The 21,977-nt window shown below is 50.6% G+C and overlaps 1 protein-coding gene across 2 annotated transcripts in view; it reads left to right on the forward strand.

The window, feature by feature from the left end:
• Positions 1–386: 386 nt before the first annotated feature.
• PDE6H (phosphodiesterase 6H) overlaps positions 387–21,977 on the forward strand; it is a 31,215-nt gene continuing 9,624 nt past the window's right edge. The window contains exons 1-2 of one of the 2 annotated variants that reach the window (XM_077467456.1): positions 387–539; positions 14,123–14,267. The gene's annotated coding sequence lies outside the window, so the exon portion shown is untranslated. Of the gene's footprint in view, positions 540–619; positions 860–14,122; positions 14,268–21,977 lie in introns of those variants that run through there. The other variant, XM_077467457.1, reaches the window with a different exon arrangement.

The raw sequence follows: 21,977 nt of genomic DNA on the forward strand, positions 1-21,977 counted from the left end.
TGCACCTCACTGCTCACATGACCAAGCAGAACTTCTAACACAGCCCGGCCAAACTGATGTCAAAGTTCAACCTACATAATTAACCCTCAGAACCCAACTATGAATGACACTTTGTCCAAAATGTCATTCGCTACACTTAACCCCAGGCAAACAGAACACTAATTTATGTATATAATTATGCCTGTCAAAGGATCTGCATTTCCGTCTATCTGGTCCTGAGAAAAACAAACAAGGAACCTGCTTTATCTCTGTTGCAGTTTAGTACCACTTATAGATCATGATTGGGATATATTACCCTGGAATTTGGTGACACACGTAGACAGAGTTGGGAAGGGGCGAGCTCCATCGTGGTGGCTGGCGTTCTGGCCTTTGTGTGGTCACCTGCCCGCGGCTCCATCTGTCAGAGGTCAGCAAAGTCTGGGGATTCTTAATAGTTTAGCAGAGATAATCTTCACTTAATCTGCTTAATCTTCTCAGAGTACTTCTAGAGGATGAGTGGGAGCGGAGATCGAACCCTGGGAGCGGCCAAGTGCAGAACTGTGAGTATCACCCCGGGGTGTTTGTCAAATAAATGATATTAAAAGTGAAGGAATTGGGCTCAAAAGAAGCTCTGAGGAGGTCCAATGTGGAATCATCTTTAGTGTCAGGTGCAGCAACGCTCAAGAACCTTCCTGGACTTTCCTTTCTATAGAAGGTTTTTTTATGGGAAGTTTTTATACATCACCTATGGGATGTGACAAGCCTGGGATCTGTCCATGTACAGGAACTCAGTTAGGGCTCCAATCATACGGACCGCTGTCAATTGGGGTTTTCAGTTGATTGATTGACTCAAGTGAAGCGTTTTCAAGAAGTCATCCTGGTAATGTAATATAAATGGAAATATTTGCTGTCCTTCCTACAGAATTTCTAGCTCCTTCCTTGCAGCGATTTCCTTCCCTGAAGTGTCTCCTTCCCCCTTTCCTTACCTTCCACCAATGAATCTTCTAGTTCCTTCCTTCCTTCCGTCCCTCCGCTGAAGCGTCTCCCTCCTTCCTTCCGTCCCTCCGCTGAAGCGTCTCCCTCCTTCCTTCCGTCCCTCCGCTGAAGCGTCTCCCTCCTTCCTTCCGTCCCTCCGCTGAAGCGTCTCCCTCCTTCCTTCCGTCCCTCCGCTGAAGCGTCTCCCTCCTTCCTTCCGTCCCTCCGCTGAAGCGTCTCCCTCCTTCCTTCCGTCCCTCCGCTGAAGCGTCTCCCTCCTTCCTTTTGTCCCTCCGCTGAAGCGTCTCCCTCCTTCCTTTTGTCCCTCCGCTGAAGCGTCTCCCTCCTTCCTTTTGTCCCTCCGCTGAAGCGTCTCCCTCCTTCCTTTTGTCCCTCCGCTGAAGCGTCTCCCTCCTTCCTTCCGGCCGCTGAAGCGTCTCCTTCCTTCTGTCCCGCCGCTGAAGCTTCTCCTTCCTTCTGTCCCGCCGCTGAAGCGTCTCCTTCCTTCCGTCCCGCCGCTGAAGCTTCTCCTTCCTTCCGTCCCGCCGCTGAAGCGTCTCCCTCCTTCCTTCCGTCCCTCCGCTGAAGCGTCTCCCTCCTTCCTTCCTTCCGTCCCTCCGCTGAAGCGTCTCCCTCCTTCCTTCCGTCCCTCCGCTGAAGCGTCTCCCTCCTTCCTTCCGTCCCTCCGCTGAAGCGTCTCCCTCCTTCCTTCCGTCCCTCCGCTGAAGCGTCTCCCTCCTTCCTTCCGTCCCTCCGCTGAAGCGTCTCCCTCCTTCCTTCCGTCCCTCCGCTGAAGCGTCTCCCTCCTTCCTTCCGTCCCTCCGCTGAAGCGTCTCCCTCCTTCCTTCCGTCCCTCCGCTGAAGCGTCTCCCTCCTTCCTTCCGTCCCTCCGCTGAAGCGTCTCCCTCCTTCCTTCCGTCCCTCCGCTGAAGCGTCTCCCTCCTTCCTTCCGTCCCTCCGCTGAAGCGTCTCCCTCCTTCCTTCCGTCCCTCCGCTGAAGCGTCTCCCTCCTTCCTTCCGTCCCTCCGCTGAAGCGTCTCCCTCCTTCCTTCCGTCCCTCCGCTGAAGCGTCTCCCTCCTTCCTTCCGTCCCTCCGCTGAAGCGTCTCCCTCCTTCCTTCCGTCCCTCCGCTGAAGCGTCTCCCTCCTTCCTTCCGTCCCTCCGCTGAAGCGTCTCCCTCCTTCCTTCCGTCCCTCCGCTGAAGCGTCTCCCTCCGTCCCTCCGCTGAAGCGTCTGCCTCCTTCCTTCCGTCCCTCCGCTGAAGCGTCTGCCTCCTTCCTTCCGTCCCTCCGCTGAAGCGTCTCCCTCCTTCCTTCCGTCCCTCCGCTGAAGCGTCTCCCTCCTTCCTTCCGTCCCTCCGCTGAAGCGTCTCCCTCCTTCCTTCCGTCCCTCCGCTGAAGCGTCTCCCTCCTTCCTTCCGTCCCTCCGCTGAAGCGTCTCCCTCCTTCCTTCCGTCCCTCCGCTGAAGCGTCTCCCTCCTTCCTTCCGTCCCTCCGCTGAAGCGTCTCCCTCCTTCCTTCCGTCCCTCCGCTGAAGCGTCTCCCTCCTTCCTTCCGTCCCTCCGCTGAAGCGTCTCCCTCCTTCCTTCCGTCCCTCCGCTGAAGCGTCTCCCTCCTTCCTTCCGTCCCTCCGCTGAAGCGTCTCCCTCCTTCCTTCCGTCCCTCCGCTGAAGCGTCTCCCTCCTTCCTTCCGTCCCTCCGCTGAAGCGTCTCCCTCCTTCCTTCCGTCCCTCCGCTGAAGCGTCTCCCTCCTTCCTTCCGTCCCTCCGCTGAAGCGTCTCCCTCCTTCCTTCCGTCCCTCCGCTGAAGCGTCTCCCTCCTTCCTTCCGTCCCTCCGCTGAAGCGTCTCCCTCCTTCCTTCCGTCCCTCCGCTGAAGCGTCTCCCTCCTTCCTTCCGTCCCTCCGCTGAAGCGTCTCCCTCCTTCCTTCCGTCCCTCCGCTGAAGCGTCTCCCTCCTTCCTTCCGTCCCTCCGCTGAAGCGTCTCCCTCCTTCCTTCCGTCCCTCCGCTGAAGCGTCTCCCTCCTTCCTTCCGTCCCTCCGCTGAAGCGTCTCCTTCCTTCCTTCCGTCCCTCCGCTGAAGCGTCTCCTTCCTTCCGTCCCTCCGCTGAAGCGTCTCCTTCCTTCCGTCCCTCCGCTGAAGCGTCTCCTTCCTTCCGTCCCTCCGCTGAAGCGTCTCCTTCCTTCCGTCCCTCCGCTGAAGCGTCTCCTTCCTTCCGTCCCTCCGCTGAAGCGTCTCCCTCCTTCCGTCCCTCCGCTGAAGCGTCTCCCTCCTTCCGTCCCTCCGCTGAAGCGTCTCCCTCCTTCCGTCCCTCCGCTGAAGCGTCTCCCTCCTTCCGTCCCACCGCTGAAGCGTCTCCTTCCTTCCGTCCCTCCGCTGAAGCGTCTCCTTCCTTTCGTCCCGCCGCTGAAGCGTCTCATTCCTTCCGTCCCGCCGCTGAAGCGTCTCCCTCCTTCCTTCCGTCCCGCCGCTGAAGCGTCTCCCTCCTTCCTTCCGTCCCGCCGCTGAAGCGTCTCCCTCCTTCCTTCCGTCCCGCCGCTGAAGCGTCTCCCTCCTTCCTTCCGTCCCGCCGCTGAAGCGTCTCCCTCCTTCCTTCCGTCCCTCCGCTGAAGCGTCTCCCTCCTTCCTTCCGTCCCTCCGCTGAAGCGTCTCCCTCCTTCCTTCCGTCCCTCCGCTGAAGCGTCTCCCTCCTTCCTTCCGTCCCTCCGCTGAAGCGTCTCCCTCCTTCCTTCCGTCCCTCCGCTGAAGCGTCTCCCTCCTTCCTTCCGTCCCTCCGCTGAAGCGTCTCCCTCCTTCCTTCCGTCCCTCCGCTGAAGCGTCTCCCTCCTTCCTTCCGTCCCTCCGCTGAAGCGTCTCCCTCCTTCCTTCCGTCCCTCCGCTGAAGCGTCTCCCTCCTTCCTTCCGTCCCTCCGCTGAAGCGTCTCCCTCCTTCCTTCCGTCCCTCCGCTGAAGCGTCTCCCTCCTTCCTTCCGTCCCTCCGCTGAAGCGTCTCCCTCCTTCCTTCCGTCCCTCCGCTGAAGCGTCTCCCTCCTTCCTTCCGTCCCTCCGCTGAAGCGTCTCCCTCCTTCCGTCCCTCTGCTGAAATTTCTAGTTCCTTCCTTCTTTTAGAAGTGAGGGTGGAATGAAAGTTCCACAGAAAATAAAAATTAGTCATGCATATTTATATTTCACATGAAAAGAGGTCAAAGAAAAATCCAGCGCAATTCAGGGCCTCAATACTTCCTACAGTAAAGTGTTTACCCCAACCCACCCCCAAACCGCATTGGACTTTTTCTTTTGACCTCTTGTTCTGTGAAAAAGATGTACTGGAGGCATTTTATATCCATCTTTCCCATTCTCTCCACACTTCTTATACTACTCCAGGGGACCCCCCCCCCCCCCCCATTGATACCATGGTGGCCAGAGAGCTTCCGCTATAGTTTGGATCCCCAAAGTCTTACCCTTCCAGATTTAGACTCGGCGTTCCACCAATACACCGGTTCTCTTCCTTCCTTGGAATTCCTAACATGTCTATGGAGCAGATTGATCTACGTGTTGCTCTGTCTTGTAAAGAAATTATTATGCAGTGGCCGCCAGCTTGTGGTGAATATTTTTCCGGTAGCTGTGTGTGGCTCCTGGTTTACACTGAGCCCTTGTACACACGGGCGGAGAATCCGTCGGAATGTGTCCTATCGGACCGTGTTGTCGGATAATCCGACTGTGTGTGGTATGCATTGGACTGTTTCTGTTGGAAAATATCCGGCGGACCAAATTTTCAAACTTGCTGGAAATATTTTCCGACAAACTGGTCCGATAGGACATACTTCGATCATGTGTAGAGAATTTTGATCGGACAAAGTGCCACGCATGCTCAGATCAAATTCCTACACCAAAGCTATTGGCTACTAGCCTGAACGTAGTCCCATCGTAACGAAATTACGTCATCACGTTCTGAAAGATCGGATTTTTCGACAACTTTGTCCGACCGTGTGTACGCAACAGTTTCGGACAAGATCCGACGGATTTGGTTGTCAAAATGTCTGACCGTGTGTACAGGGGCTAAGACGAATGCCTAGTTTCCACTGAGCGGACCGGGTCGGTACAGTTTGGAAGGGTTAGAATGGTCCAGCCTATTCAGGTGAGCGTTTCCACTGAAAGTCGGACCACCAGGGGACCCATATGGGGTTTAGAAAAAATGCCTTTGACGTGAGCATTAATGTTTTTTCTGTCTGCCAATCAGTGGAATGTATTGTGTGATACCAGAAGCTCCGCCCTAACCGTACCATTTTCTATGGCCCCGCATCTGAAGCAGGACCAGGAATGGTGCAGTATGGTTCTATGGGCCGTTTTCATAATGGAAACGCTCAAAACAGCGTACCGTACCAAACCGTTCCACTCAGTGGAAACAAGACAATAGTTGCTGATGTGAATTTTGCTTTTTTTTGTTTTTTTAATTTGATATAGGGGCCCCCAATTGTTATTGGGGGGGGGGGGATGATGAGGTTTGATATAGACCTACACAGCTCCATGGGTGCATTGTATGAATGCAGAGGAGACACACCAGCTGCCACCGTAGACTGTGCCAATGCCTTAATGTAGAGGACATAGAGGTTATGAAGACCACGGCAGATAAAATAAGACTCAGTGGGGCCTGTGCTCTTTTTAAAAGTGGATCTTGACTTAGCTTAGTGAATGAGATAACATTTTGCTCACTTCAATATTTTAATCAAGCAGTAAATAAATCTATTTATATTGCCTTGACACGGTTGGGAATTCTTTGCAAAGTGAATTTTCACTTAAGCTCACCTCTTTCAATATTTTATATTTTAATGAGCGAAATGTACTTTACAAAGTAAAAGAAACTGAATATGATCTACTTCTATATTCTACCCCAATGTATTAGGGGTCTTTTGTCCTTCATGACCTGTGACGAGAGTCACTTTGGGTGGGGGGGGGGGGCTTGTAGAACTCAGCTTGGAGAGCTCTGGAAACTCCATGTCCAGCTCCCCCGACCCCTCCTATGTGTAACTCACCCTGTGTCCATTAGGGGCACAGAGTGGCCGAGTACCCCAGTCTGATCTGCGCTAATCGGACTCGCTGTACAGCCACACTGGAATGTTGTATATATTGTGTGTTGTCATGTGCTGTTCATGCACACTTTTCTGGGATCGTTTGGGGTGTGTCCCATTGTTCTGTTGTGTCTGTCTGCCTTAGAAGGAGTGTATTATGGGATGGATTTTCTTATTTGTGTTCCTGGCATGTAAACCGGGGGGGGAGGGGGGGGCAGAATCTCTCCAACAGCCCTCTCTGCTGATAAGCTGCTCAATTGTTCAAATGCTTCAATGTCTGTGTGTCTCTGATTGATTCAGGATGGGGTAAACAGGGCAAAGGGGAAGGGGAGGGGAGGGGGGGGGGGGGTTGTCCCCGAGTTGTATATCTGTTACATGTGTTTGAAGAGTCAGTTTTTGCCCCCTACATTTAGTTACAGCTAATGACTGGGTGCTCTGAGGGATCGTGTGGTCCCAGACAGAGGGAGAATTTATGACGGGAAAACTCATCTTGGAGTACGGGGGTCCATCACAATTGGTTGGTAGCGGTGAGATGGTGCTTTCTTTCTGTGAACACATCCAAACCACCACCTGGATCCAAAGTCTGGATAGCAGAGGCACAGATTCCAGCCTTCATGGAAGAGGAAGGGGTCCATCACATGGTCCATAACCTCTCAGTCCGCTATACCAGGGGTCTCCAAACTTTATAAACAAACAGTAAACAATGCCTTATCATTGGCGTCAGTGGGAGGAATCGTGCCCCCATCATTGGCGTCAGTGGGAGGAATCGTGCCCCATCATTGGCGTCAGTGGGAGGAATCGTGCCCCATCATTGGCGTCAGTGGGAGGAATCGTGCCCCATCATTGGCGTCAGTGGGAGGAATCGTGCCCCATCATTGGCGTCAGTGGGAGGAATCGTGCCCCATCATTGGCGTCAGTGGGAGGAATCGTGCCCCATCATTGGCGTCAGTGGGAGGAATCGTGCCCCATCATTGGCGTCAGTGGGAGGAACTATGCTACACGGTTGCCGTCAGTGGGGGTTGGGGGGGGGGGGGGGGGAATAGTGGCCCAAGAGATGGATAAAGTCAAGGAAAGGGCCGCCATTTAGAGACCATTGCTTTACCACTATGGCACTGACAGTCTATGGTGGCAGTTGGTGTTGAGGTTGATTTATTTTGAAGGTAGACACATTAACTTTGCAAAATGACATTCACTGAGCTTAGTTAATAAGTTGGGGCTGCATTCACTTCAATCCTGTACAAGCACAAATCTAATTTATTAATTCCCTTGGCACATGATTGGTCATTACAAGTAAGCATTCTATACCACCAGTGCCTCTTGTTTTTTGTCTGTTCACTACTAAAATTGCTAGAGATTCTTTGCAAGATGTAGTGATCAAATAATTGATACATGGAGCAAGTGGCTCCCTACAGAGTGAGGTACACAAGTAGCATGTAGGAGCGATTAAGTCCCAATATCCACACCTAGGGGGCAGATTTTCTAAAACTGGCGCACTTGGAATTTGGTGCCGCTGTGAATGGCAATCAGCTTCTAACTTCAGCTCACTCAATTAAAACTTTGACAATAAAACCTGGAAGCCGATCGGTTACTCTGCACAGCTGCACCAGATCCAGTGTGCACCAGTTTTAGTAAATCTCCCCCTAATTGCTCCAAATAAATGCAACCAAGTGATACTACCATGCTACTACATAGGGAGCCATTTCTTCCATGTGTAGCAACCCAGCGGTACTCCTAGTAAACGATTGCTACCAAGGAATTGCCTCATGCCTGGCTCTCTGGCCTCTTGGATTTGGTTTAAATGTCCATCTTTCTTTTAACTCAAAACACAGCAGCAATATATTGGTGCAATCCACTAATAAAGAGCATCCAAGAGGCACTGGGACTTTGATATGATATGAGAGTAAACAAGGTACTGAGAGGGCAAGAAATACTTAAAGAGCCCGCTGGCTCAGGTTAGGCTGCTCACAACAGGAAGGCTGTGCTCCAGTGCATACTCCAGCACAGGGACATGCAGTCAAGGGAGGCAGAGCCCTGCCATGAATTCTCTTATTTTTTTTTTTAAAACGTAACACATGATTGCTAATTTGCACATTCACTTTGTTATTCTGCTAGGGACACCTAGTGGTCGTGTGTTATCACTACACGTTAGAGAGAGATAGAGAATATATATATATATATATAGAAAAAAAAAGGAATAGGGTGCGCAGTTTGTTACATTGTTCACATTTATGTTTTTTTTAACTTTACAATGGAGTAGCCCCTACTATTTATATCTATTATACACATTCACCCATTATCACAGGTAAGGGAATAACTTTGTTTATTCCCCTTATTCCACAGCAAACCAGCAGATAAAATGGAGAGGCGCTCATGGACAGAGCAATATACAGACCAATGCACACCGGTGGCACACTTGCACTCGTCAGCATTGTAACCCGAGGAGCTAAAAAGACAGTTACTTTTTTTTTTGCTTCCCGGTTTGAAAGTGGCAGTGACCTTTCATATTATTGTGCAATTTGCCTTTCCCGTGTGTTCCTTCCCCCTTTTGCAAGTTTCAAAAAAGATCAGAGCGGCTGCCATTGTTGAATCTGCCTTGCAAACGTAAAGTTGGGCTTCTGTTGTATTGCTGCCCCCCCCTAGGTGCGCCTGCCCCAAACGACCGCCACCCCCCAGATGCGCCTGCCCCAAATGACCGCCACCCCCCAGATGCGCCTGCCCCAAACGACCGCCACCCCACAGATGCGCCTGCCCCAAACGGCCGCTGCCAAACCCACAAATGCGCCTGCCCCAAACGGCCGCCGCCACCCCGCAGATGCGCCTGCCCCAAACGGCCGCCGCCACCCCCGCAGATGCGCCTGCCCCAAACGGCCGCCGCCACCCCCGCAGATGCGCCTGCCCCAAACGGCCGCCGCCACCCCCGCAGATGCGCCTGCCCCAAACGGCCGCCGCCACCCCCGCAGATGCGCCTGCCCCAAACGGCCGCCGCCACCCCCGCAGATGCGCCTGCCCCAAACGGCCGCCGCCACCCCCGCAGATGCGCCTGCCCCAAACGGCCGCCACCCCCCCAGATGCGCCTGCCCCAAACGGCCGCCACCCCCCCAGATGCGCCTGCTCTCCTTTATAAAATGGCTGTCTACATACCCGGTTTCCCCCGAAAATAAGACCCAGTGTGATTGTCAGTGATGGCTGCTATACAAGCCCTACCTCCCCCCCAAAATAAGCCCTACCCTGAAAATAAGACCTACAAGGACTTTAACTAGGGCATATATTGCATCCATCACCGACAATCACGCTAGGTCATATTTTTGGGGTAACAGGGTAGACACACACACACACACACACACACACACACACACACTTGAGCTCCGGAATTTTTTACCCCCTACACGACCAGGCCTTTTTTTGCTTTTCAACACTGAGGTACTTTAGTGACTGCGCAGTCATGCAACACTGTACCCAAATTTCATTTTCACACAAATGGAGCTTTCTTTTGGTGATATTTGATCACCTATGGGTTTCTCCTTTTTTTGTGATTTACAGTAAACCAAAAAAGAAAATGTTTAACTTTCAGCTACAGAACAAAAAATAAAAAACTCAATAAAGGCCCATTTCACACAGGACGGATCCATGATGATCCGCCCCGTGAACATCCGCTTGCTCAGCAGGGATTGCTCCGTTGATCCCCGCTGAGCCAGCGGATGACAGGGCGGTCCCTGCACCCAGGACCGCCCTGTCAGATCTCCGCTCTCCTCTATGGGGGGGGAAATCAGATGAACATGGACAGTCTGTCCGTGTTCATCCGATCCGCTCTACGGATGGATAGAAAAATAGGATTTTCCTCCGTCTGCAGAATTGGACCATAGCGGAGACGGATGATATCGGGGGTAAGCGGATGTTCATCCGCAGACACCCGCTATCCCATAGGGATGCATGTATTTCATCCGCAAACGGACGGATGAAATACGGACATACGGTCCGCATGTGTGAAAGGGGCCTAAGTGTATATTGAATGGTTTGGGGGGAGGGGGGGCACACAAACAAACTGAAAAATTATTTAAAAAATAAAAGTCAATTGCAGCCTCACTGTGCCCATCATATGCAGCCAGGCACGTCCCCCGGCTGTCACTTTAACCAACCCCCCCACCCACCCACAGTCAGTCCAGCGTCACTTACCGCTCATGTGGCGGGGCTCTGCTCCTCCTCTTCTTTAGTGGCAGGAAGTGATGAGGATCGCCTAATGCTTAGGCCAATTGGGAGGCAGGTCTCACTATCCTGCCTCCTGATTGGCAGGGAGGAACGTTAATGTGAAACTAGTGAAAATTCAGGCGTTATGTCACACAACAGGGTGGGATCGGGACACAGTGCTCTGTGCCTCAAACCCACCCTATTTTGAAGCCCATTAGAGCCTCTGTCTCTAATCTGGTGCTTCAAAATACACCCCCCCCCCCCACCATAGTATTTTATGTGTCCGGCATCCAGAAAGGAGCCGGGCACATGAACAGGGAGGGCGGCGCCCGTGCGCCCACAATGCATGTGCCGCGCCACTGTCGTCAGGTACTGATATTATATGAGAAGACCTGGCTCAGATGTTGAGCTTTACCTTGGACACCAAAAAGACTTGACTATTGATTTTACAGATTATCCCAAAAGGTGTTCAGTAGGGATGAGGTCAGGACTCTGTGCGGGCACTTAAGTTCCTCCACACCAAACTGGTCAAACCATGTTTATGGAGCTGGCTTTGTACACATGGGGTGGGGGGGGTGGGGTGCACAGTCAGTCATTTTGGGACAGAAAACGGTCTAGCCATATCTTTGTGGAGCTGGACATCTCATTCTACAAAACCATGCCCATTATTGGAGTTTCCCCATGGCCATTATTTTGGGGCTGCTTCCTTTGCAGCTAAACCATCCTCCTCTCTTCTGGGAAGGCTTTCCACAAGATTTACAAGGGTGTCTGTGGGAATTTGTGGTGTCAGGTGGCTTGGCTCACCAACAGCATTCCACCCCTGTGCAGGATACTTGAGTTCCTCCACACTAAACTGGTCAAACCATGTCTTCATGGAGCTGGACTACAAGTAAGCATTTTACTGAATGAACCCGATTCATTCAGGTTTGTGTGGTTGCGATTGGCAATTGGTGTATTGATCAGAGTGCCCCCTTACAGAAATCACCCCCTCAGACTGCTCCCTTACATCAATTGCCCCCATTAGAGTCCACTTTACATCAACTATCCCCATAAAGTTTTACGGATTAGAAGATGTAACCTGACATGGGGGGGGGGGGTTACAACTAAAATCTGGGGGGGGGCCCCAGCACTAGATCGGGGTCTGAGTACCCCCTAAACATTCTAAAACATGAATTATAAAATGTAATCTTGCAACATTGTAACTGCCAAATAAGTTCGATGAACATTCTAAAGCTTAGATAAGATTTCAGTGATTGGATTGGCGTCTACTTTCATGGTAGAGTCTGCCACTTCCTGTTTTTAATCGCTCCATCAATAAAATGATCGCAATATACTTTTTTCCCCCATTGCTTTTGCAAATGAATTCAATTTGAACCTGGGTACTATTGATATTTAAAGATATTGTTTGTGTTCATTCTACCTGTGGAGGGGGAGGGTAGGTGACCTTCCATGCTCTGTAGCCAGGTACAGCTGTGTTCAGTTCATTGCACCCACACACAGTTATTCATCCTCAGATGGGCTATGGGATGAAAGTGCCATAAAAACACAAGTGAGTTTGTTTTTCATGATGAGTGTTAGAAAACCAACACACCTCAGGGGCTCAAACCTCCCCCTTTGTCAGGGCTTGAATGCTAACAGTACAATGGCAATTGAAAATATTTCCACAGTCAACAAATAGGCTAGTGCTTGGGGTCACCAGGTTGTCCATCTCAATCTGCTGACTTTCCAACTATTGTCCCATATCCGTGAACATTTACTATAAGCATTCAAGCCCTGATAAAGGGAGAGGTTTGAGCTTGAAGTGCGTTGGTTTTTTTTTTTTTTACCTCATGTTGAAAAATAAAATCTTACTGAACTAATTTGGGTTTGCGACACATCTTTTTAATGTACTCTAGACCAAAGGTTCTCATCCTTTCCAAGACCAGGGTCTAGTAATTTCTTCCAAAACCTTACATGCCACAACTATAAAGGATACAATTTATCCTTGCACAATAAAAAGTATGGGCATACGAAACGTAACATTTTTGAAGGCTTTACATTACTGTGGAGGAGAGCGTGCGGAGTGAGTTAGAGGATGCATCAGACTTGGTGGCCCAGTAGGGCATGAGGTGCCTGGAGAGGGCTCAGAAGCACTGAGGAAGGGGGCATTGTGGTACACTGTTGTAAGCTGAAGGAACTATGGAGCGCTGGGGGCTCTACAGCAAGCTGGGGGTCTGTAGGAGATTGGGGAGCACCGTGGGCCACTATAGGAGCTAGGCAATGGCACTGTAGGAGGTTCAGAAGAACTGTGTGCGACTATGGGAGTCTGGGTGGGACTCTACAGCAAGTGGGGGCTCTGTAGGAGGCTGGGGAGCACCGTGGGCCATTATAGAAGGCTAGGAGGCACTGTGGAAGTCTGGTCAACACTGTAGGAGATTGGGGAGCACTGTGGGCCACTATGGAAAATTGGGAGGCACTACCAGGGCCGGATTAAGAGCATCATGTGCTTGGTGCTGAGGATTTTGGTGGGCCTTTTATTGGGCACCCTTCTGCTTTCCAAAAGCCTGTGCTGGCATGCGCCCAAACTCAAAAGTGCACAGCCGCACAGGCATGACACTAGGGAAGCCTGGCATTTGACTTGCCAAGTTTCTGTAAGGGCCTTGCATTGGCGTGCCCCAGGCTTCTGTTAGGACTGCTCATGCAGTGCCCATTAACAATCCCACCACTCTGCCCAGGCGGTGCATGTGGAATGCAGGGCCCTTCAGGGGAGATCTCTTCCCGTTGACCCATTGCTTTCCATGTCCTTTTTGGGTGGCTGGGCCTATATTAAGGTAGGGGCCTGGAGCTGCAGCTCCAATTGCCCCTACGTTAATCCAGCCCTGGGCACTACAGAAGCTAAGAGGCACTGTGAGAGTCTCAGCCGCACTGTAGGAGGCTGGGGAGCCCTGTGGGTCACTGTGGTAAGGTGGGAGGCTCTACATGAACCAGGAAGCACTGTGGGAATCTGGGTGGCATTATAGACAGCTGGAGAGCACTGTGGGCCACTATGGAAGTTTGGGAGGCAGTATGAGAGCTAAGACGCACTGTGGGAGTCTGGATGGCACTGTAGGCCTTTATGGAAGGTTGGGAGGCACTATGGGGAGCTATGAGGCACTGTGGGAGTCTGGGCAGCACTATAGAGGCTAGGGAGCACTGTGGGTCACTATGGAAGGTTGGAAGGCACTACAGGAGCTAGGAGGCACTGTTGGAGGTTAAGGGATCTACAGATGGCTGAAGAACCAAGAGAGGGGAGGCTGCAGTCCCACAGATTGGGAACCCCTGCTTTAGACTACTGCAGGGGCCATCTGGGTCCCGGGACACCACAGTTAACAGAAAGCTGCCTCTAAAAGTTGGATACTCACCTCAATATCTTCCTGTATTGGCATACACCTTAGCTGGTAAGCTCCTTGAGGGCATGGACTGATGTAGGGTTGCCACCTCATCCCTTTAAACCCCAACACACATGACATAGACAGGTCTGAGGCTAATATAATACAGATAAGGCGGTAATTAAACTTGGTGCCTTATTCAGAACAATGTGTGTTCAGATTTAAAGGGAAGAGGTGGCAACCCTAGACTGATGTGAATGTGCAATATACTGTATATGTAAAGCACTGTGTAAATTGTTGGCACTCTATAAAATTGTCTGTAATAAATATGTAATAAATACTCTCACTAAGGATCTCAGACTTGCAAGTTGTAGAATCCCCATGGTACAGAGTAGCCACTGGCAATAAAAGGCAAAACTGCAGCAAATATGGCAGCTGTGCTAAACTCAAAAATCCCTCTTAATTCGCCTTAATCTGAGGTTCTCTGTAATCCTCAGCAGCTTGATTCTTGAGAGTCCCTCACATATGGAATAGGTGGACCTGCCTTGTGCGCTCCGTGTTCAACCGCTTTTCTCTCTCTCTCTGTTTAGCAAATCAGCAATCAAGGAGGATCTGAACTGGACCAGTGGCTGTTGGGAGCGTTTTTAGTACTGACAGTCGTCAGGTTATCTGCATGTGAGAGACAAACAGCCTGCAATCGGACGGTTTTGGAATTCCCTCCGGCATTAAAACAAGGTGAGTAAAAAAGGGGATTGGGGTAGTGGGGGGGGCTTTAGCAACACCTAGATGATGAAAAATGTACAACATGACTCCACTTAAACCCTCATATTCCTCCATTACTTCTTAGTTGTATTCTCCAACCTTCTTAGCCTATAGTGACATATATCACTATTTATATGTATATAGTAGACATGGGCGCCATCAAAAAATTAGTTTCGTTTGAAAAAAAAATATTTTGGAATTTCATACATGAAATTCAATTCAGACGAAATACAAATTTTCATTAGATTCATAAACTTTTCGTTAAAATAACAAAAGTTCATTATGATGAATTTATCATTATGAGGGGTTCCCACCATCCCTGTGCCGAGTTCCCGGGTCTGTACAGCCGCTGTGCCCATTATGAGGGGCTCCCACCATCCCCGTGCCAAGTTCCGGGGTCTGTAAACCCGCTGTGCCCATTATGAGGGGTTCCCACCATCCCTGCGCCGAGTTCCCAGGTCTGTACACCCGCTGTGCCCATTATGAGGTGTTCCCACCATCCCTGCGCCGAGTTCCCAGGTCTGCACACCCGCTGTGCCCATTATGAGGTGTTCCCACCATCCCTGCGCCGAGTTCCCAGGTCTGTACACCCGCTGTGCCCATTATGAGGTGTTCCCACCATCCCTGTGCTGAGTTCCCGGGTCTGTACACCCGCTGTGCCCATTATGAGGGGTTCCCACCATCCCTGTGCCGAGTTCCCGGGTCTGTACACCCGCTGTGCCCATTATGAGGGGTTCCCACCATCCCTGTGCTGAGTTCCCGGGTCTGTACACCCGCTGTGCCCATTATGAGGGGTTCCCACCATCCCTGTGCTGTGCCGACTTCCTGATTGGTGAACAAAACAACAGTCACAATTCTGTTAATTTGGATCCAAAATTCGTTAACGAAATTTTGTATAAAATTCGTAAGCATAGAAATTCCCCATAGGGTTCCCACCATCCCTGTGCTGACTTCCTGGGGTTTTAACTTTTAGGTTCGTTAACTTTTCGTCACAATTACAAATTTTCGTTATGAATTTGGATCCGAAATTCATAAATTTAATTTTGTATGGAATTCGTATGCATAAAAATTCGTATTTGGGAAATTCATACATGTCTAGTATATGCTATATATATATATATATTGTAGGGGTTCAGACTTGAGGCAGGGACAACTCAGTTTTCTTTAGGAAAACCCGTCATGTTTAATTCACAGGAGATTCCCAAACAGAAGAAAAAGGCATTTTACCATCAAACAAAAACAAACATCTGCTCTACCGAACCTTACTGTGTCCGCAGTCTGACCAGTCCTTGGTTTAAAGGAAGTGTCCTTACAAATGCAAATTCTTGTATCCAAAATCAGAGATAGTTCATCGTCACCCCCTCACATGGAGACACACAAACTCTTCCCGAGACCTAGGACCAGCTGACTTAATCAAGACATTAAAAGAAAACATTAAACTGCGGTCCATGGACTTGGGAGTCTGTCCCACCCAGAGCTCTATCGGACTGCCAATAAAACCAGCCCCGGAACGCACTTTACCAATACAGGGCAAAGAACTATCCTTCTTTACCATGGAAGTCTTTGCTGGTATTACCTTAGATCTGTGGAGGAACACATATCCCCTCAATCACTTGTCATTTTAACCTGGCACCCCACTACTATATATGAATGTGTGTGTGTATGTCAATCATTTTTATTTTTTTAGGTTAAATACAATATCCTTCAGTGGCGTTGCTGGGGGGGTGCAGTCCGCACCCCAGTGCCACCCACCACAGGGGTGAGACCATTCCAAGGGTGACAAATTGGGAGACAAGGGACAAGCGGTAGGCAGGAGGGGCAGCTGCACTGTGGTATCATGTGAAGTGGGGTGCCACAAATAGATTGGGGGCAGGGGATTTGTTTTGGAAGGGGGGATTTGGGGGGGAGCATTGGGTAAGTATTGTTCTAGTAGGGGAAGTTTTGGGGGGTGCTAAGAGTGGTGATTTAGGGGGATATGTGTTGGGAGGGGGTTGGAGGGAAGAAGATTTGTGCATGAAGTGGGGTTTGGGGGGTGGGGGGTTTGAAGTGGAGGGGAAAAGATGTGTATTAGGAGAGGTGTATTTCTTTTGGGGGGGGGGGGGGCATTTGAACTGGGGAGATTTTGGTAATGGGGGAGCAAATATTGTGCTGAGAGGAGGGGGAATATATGCTTTGGGGTAAGCATATAGATTAATGCTCAGTGTTTTTGTGGGGGGATTTTTCCTGACATAATCACACACATGGGTTGTACTTAATGGACTTGTGTCTTTTTTTAACCTCACCTAATATGTAACTGTGTAAATATGTATATATATAATGCTCATACATCTTGGGGGGGGGGGGGTGGTGCAGTTTTTCATGTTCGCCCTGGGCTCTAGATGACCTTGTTCCAGCACTGGCCTTACTAATGTAGGGGGGGGGGGCGATTGTCCTGGGGGGGTCTGCACTAATGGAGGGGGATGGATTGTTCTGGGGGTCTTACTAATGGAGGGGGGACAATTGTCCTGGGGGGTCTGCACTAATGGAGGGGGGTGGACTGTCTTGGGGGGTCTGCACTAATGGAGGTGGGTGGATTGTCCTGGGTGGGTCTTTACTAATGGAGGGGGTGCTTTGTCCTGGGGGGTCTGTACTAATGGAGAGGGTGGTTTGTCCTGGGGGGTCTGTACTAATGGAGGGGGTGGTTTGTCCTGGGGGATTCTGTACAAATGGAAGGGTGTGCTTTGTCCTGGGGGGTCTGTACTAATGGAGCCGAGTGCTTTGTCCTGGTGGGTCTGTACTAATGGAGGGGAATGCTTTTCCTGGGGGGTGTCTGTACTAATGGAGGGGGTGGTTTGTCCTGGGGGGGTCTGTACTAATGGAGCCGAGTGCTTTTACTGGGGGTCTGTACTAATGGAGGGGGTGGTTTGTCCTGGGGGGGTCTGTACTAATGGAGGGGGTGGTTTGTCCTGGGGGATTCTGTACAAATGGAAGGGTGTGCTTTGTCCTGGGGGTCTGTACTAATGGAGCCGAGTGCTTTTACTGGGGGGTCTGTACTAATGGAGGGGGTGGTTTGTCCTGGGGGGGTCTGTACTAATGGAGCCGAGTGCTTTTACTGGGGGGTCTGTACTAAGGGAGGGGGGTGCTTTTCCTGGGGGTGTCTGTACTAATGGAGGGGAATGCTTTTTCCTGTGGGTGTCTGTACTAATGGAGGGGGTGGTTTGTCCTGGGGGGGTCTGTACTAATGGAGCCAAGTGCTTTGTCCTGGGGGTGTCTGTACTAATGGAGCTGAGTGCTTTTACTGGGGGGTCTGTACTAATGGAGGGGGGTGCTTTGTCCTGGGGGTGTCTGTACTAATGGAGGGGGTGCTTTGTCCTGGGGGTGTCTGTACTAATGGAGTGGGGGTGCTTTGTCCTGGGGGTGTCTGTACTAATGGAGCCGAGTGCTTTGTCCTGGGGGGTCTGTACTAATGGAGGGGGTGCTTTGTCCTGGGGGTGTCTGTACTAATGGAGCCGAGTGCTTTTACTGGGGGATCTGTACTAATGGAGGGGGGTGCTTTGTCCTGGGGGTGTCTGTACTAATGGAGCGGGGGTGCTTTGTCCTGGGGGTGTCTGTACTAATGGAGCGGGGGTGCTTTGTCCTGGGGGTATCTGTACTAATGGAGCCGAGTGCTTTGTCCTGGGGGGTCTGTACTAATGGAGGGGGGTGCTTTGTCCTGGGGGGGGTCTGTACTAATGGAGGGGGTGCTTTGTACTGGGGGGTCTGTACTAATGGAGGGGGTGCTTTGTCCTGGGGGGGTCTGTACTAATGGAGGGGGTGCTTTGTCCTGGGGGTGTCTGTACTAATGGAGGGGGTGGTTTCTCCTGGGGGTCTTTACTAATGGAGGGGGGTTGGATTGTCCTTGGGGGTCTTTACTAATGGAGGGGGGTGCTTTGTCCTGGGGGGGGGGGTCTGTACTAATGGAGGGAAGTGTTTTGTCCTGGAAGGTCTTTTTTACTAATGGAGAAGGGTGGTTTGTCCTGGGGGGGTCTGTACTAATGGAGGGGGGTGCTTTGCCCTGGGGGTGTCTATACTTAGTGGCGGCGGGGGTCTGTACTGAGGGAGGACTATAATTGGTGAAGGGGGTCTGTACTGATGGAGGGGGGGTCTATACTTAATGGAAGGGGGTCTACTGAAGGAGGGGTGTCTGTACTGAGGGGTGACTATAGTTGGTGGAGGGGGGGGTGACACCGTGTTTTACGGCACCAGGTGACACCAACCCTAGTGACGCCACTGATATCCTTACAGATGTATAATTCACAATAGGCTGAGATTGTTCTCTGAGGAGATCAGACGTTTTTGTTTTACTTATAAGAAGAATATTTTCACTTTTCTAGTAGAAACATTTGATATAATTTGTAACAATTTGTACTGGAGGATTAACTGTAGCAACTCTTATTTGTTTTTAATAATATATTTATCAGGTTAGGCTAAAAACAATGCGCTTGAATTGATATTTTCCTGTTTATAAACACTTAGGGCCCTTTCACACGGACTTTCTGATCAGGTCCACCTGTCATATTTTCAGGAGGACCTTATTGGACGCTCCATTTACCCCTATGGGGCAGCAAACGTCGGCGCCCGCTGATACCCGCTGCTTTCGATCCGATCCTGTCCGCCAAATCCAGACGGGTGGTGGTCCTATTTTCCATCTGTCTGGAAGTTCAGATGAAAACAGGCAGGCGGGTCTATTTTCATCTGATATCCCCATAGAGAAGAGGTGGACTCTGATTGGTCTGTCTCAGCACAGTGAGTGGTCATTCCGATCAGCAGATCAATCCCAGCTGAGCGAACGGAGTCCGTCAAATGGATCCGCCCAATGTGAAAGGACCCTTATTGGTAATATTTTTTTCTGCTTTCTACCTTCCACCACACCAGTGCCTGGACAAGGTCATCTAGAGCACATGGCGAACATGCCAAATTGCACCCCCCCCCTCTCAAATTGTATGAGCATTATGTGTCAGCAAATATCCCTCCCCCCCCCCCCAAAAAAAGTGCTAATCTGCATGCTAAGCTCAAATCCTCTTATTTCACATATGCTCCCAGCACAACCCCCCCCCCCCCCCAAAAAAAATCCCCCTTCCTAGCACAAATCCTTTACCCTTCCAATCCCCTATTTTAGCATACATGCCCCGCCAATCATCCTTACTAGCACAAATCCCCCTTCTGAGAAAATGTCCCCTCCTAGCACAAATTCCCTCCTCCCCCCCATCATATTACCTTTTCTAGCACAAACCCCCATATCCGCCCATCCTAGCACAAATCCTCTTCCCCAATCCCCTCTCCCAACACAAATCCCCCCCCCCCCCAATCACCACTCCGAGCACACCTCCCTATATTTCCCCTCCTAAAACAATTCTTACCTCCTGCTGACCCCCCCCCCCCCCCCCACCAAATCTCGGCTCCTAATATAAACCCCTGCCCCCCCCCAATCTCCTTGTGGTGCCCCTGAACCTCACAAGTTCCCAGGGCGGCCGTCCCTCCTGACGCCCCTCCTGACGCCCGCCCCCCCCCCCCCCCCTCCTGTCCCAGCCCTGCACCACACAGTAATCTGCATTACAGGTCTCTTGCTCTTGACTGAAAGAAAAAATGATTTCTTTAATTAATTTGCTTTATTCGTAAACTAAACTTTAAACAATGGTTGAAAAATCACCGAACAACATGAGCCATGTCCCAAAAAAATGGAAATTTTTTTTTATATATTTTTAGTAAATCACATGCATTACCAAAACTGGAGAGTGGGGCTGATGCACCCTACATCTCAAAGAAGCGGCTTCTGTTGGCTTTTGAGCTTTTTTGAGCTTTCTTTCTTTCTTTTTTTTCATGCCTGGAAACTGCCCTCCATGTGAGCCAATTGGGGTTATTCATTAAAACCAGAGAGTGCAAAAAAAATCTGGTGCAGTTCAGCATAGAAACCAATCGGATTCCGGGTCCGATTGTCAAAGCTAAATTGAACAAACTAAAGTTAGAAGTGGATTGGCTGCCATGTACAGCTGCCCCAGATTCTGAGTCCTCTAGTCTTAGTAAACCTCCCCCCCCCCCCCCCCCCCATTGTGTAATTTTTTGGGTTTGCCTGGTATTTGTATTATAAATGATACATTGTAAATGATTATAGATGATATTATAGATTATTTTATTAGAACTCTTCCTTGGTGTCTCACCATTCAGTATTAAACATGAGCCCCCCCCCCCCCCCCCCAGTGGCTAGCAGTGTAATAGCAGTGTCATATTTGCTAATTTGTTTTACAAGAGTTGCAAAAAAAAAAAAAAAAAAAGATCATGTACTATAGATCAAGGGGACAGATATGGGATAGATGATTGTTAGAACCATAGTCGTGAGCAAGGGGTGTGCCAGGTGTGCTTGGGCACACCCTAATCCTGGAGTTGGCAACCTGTCACCTGCTTGCCATTGAACTGCAATCCATACCTCCCAACATTTTGAGATGAGAATGAGGGACACCTACTTGCAAACCTATGTAGGCATAGGACACGCCCCCTGACACACCCCCCTTTAAAGGAGAATTAACCCAAAAAAAGATTAATTAAATCCACAAGGACTTTTTTTTGTGCCACTCCTATTCTTTTATTTTGGCTCTCTACATTTATAAATGCAGCAATGTAGAATTTGGATGAAAGGTTTAGCTCTGGGAAACACTTTTTGAAAGATAAAAAGTGCATTTTATATACAACTATATAGATCAGACCAAAATGAGGGGAAAGAGGGACAGGAGGACGTTGCTCCAAATCCGGGACAGTCCTTCCAAATCCGGGATAGTGCTTCCAAATCCGGGACAGTCCCTTCAAATCCGGGACAGTTGGGAGCTATGGGCAGTCCTACCTCGCCAGCCTTCAGAACCTGGACAGGAAATGCAGAGGGGGAGGGGGAAATTTAGTGGAACCAATCTGTATTTTCCTCCTGCAGCAGCTGAAAGTAGGCTTCTCCCCCTCTCGCTCTTGTCAACATTCATGCCACAGGAGGAAAATACAGGGGATCTGTACCAATATATGTCACCCGCCCCTCCGCCACCCCTCCTGTCCCTGTTCCTCTTCTTTCTGCTTCCCAGAACCCCCTGTGTGCTCCCCAGCTCCCCCTTCCCCCATAGTTTCAGGATGGAGAGCGGGGAAGAGGCCGGTAAATATGTCAAACGCACAGGGCCGTCTTTAACCACTTGGGTACCGCGCTATTGCAAAATGACGGCAATAGCGCGGACCCACATTTCCGGGACTACGTCTATTGACGTCATCCCGGATACGAGCGGCCTGCGCGCGCTCTGTGATCGGCGAGTCCGTGAGACTCGCCTGATCACCGATCCGTGTAAGGGGTCGATCCCGACCCCTTATCACGTGATCAGCTGTCAACCAATGACAGCTGATCATGTGATAAAACGGAGCCGGTAATCGGCTAGTATTCCTCCTCGCGCTGACAGCGCGAGGAGAAAAAAAAAAAGCCGATCGCCGGCGGCCGTGTTCGGGACATCAGTCCCGATCACGGCCAGCAATTTAAGCGGACACCTGCCCCCTGCCAGTGCCCACCTGCCACCCGCAGTGCCATCCTGAAATAAAGTAAGTGCCCCCCTGTCAGTGCCACCCAGCAGTGCCCATAGTGCCCACAGTGCCACCCAGCAGTGCCCACAGTGCCACCCAGCAGTGCCCACAGTGCCACCCACA

Source organism: Lithobates pipiens, unplaced genomic scaffold (genome assembly GCF_037356315.1).
Source record: "Lithobates pipiens isolate NorthernLeopardFrog02 unplaced genomic scaffold, aLitPip1_a1.2 Scaffold_56, whole genome shotgun sequence".
NCBI classification, from domain to species: domain Eukaryota; kingdom Metazoa; phylum Chordata; class Amphibia; order Anura; family Ranidae; genus Lithobates; species Lithobates pipiens.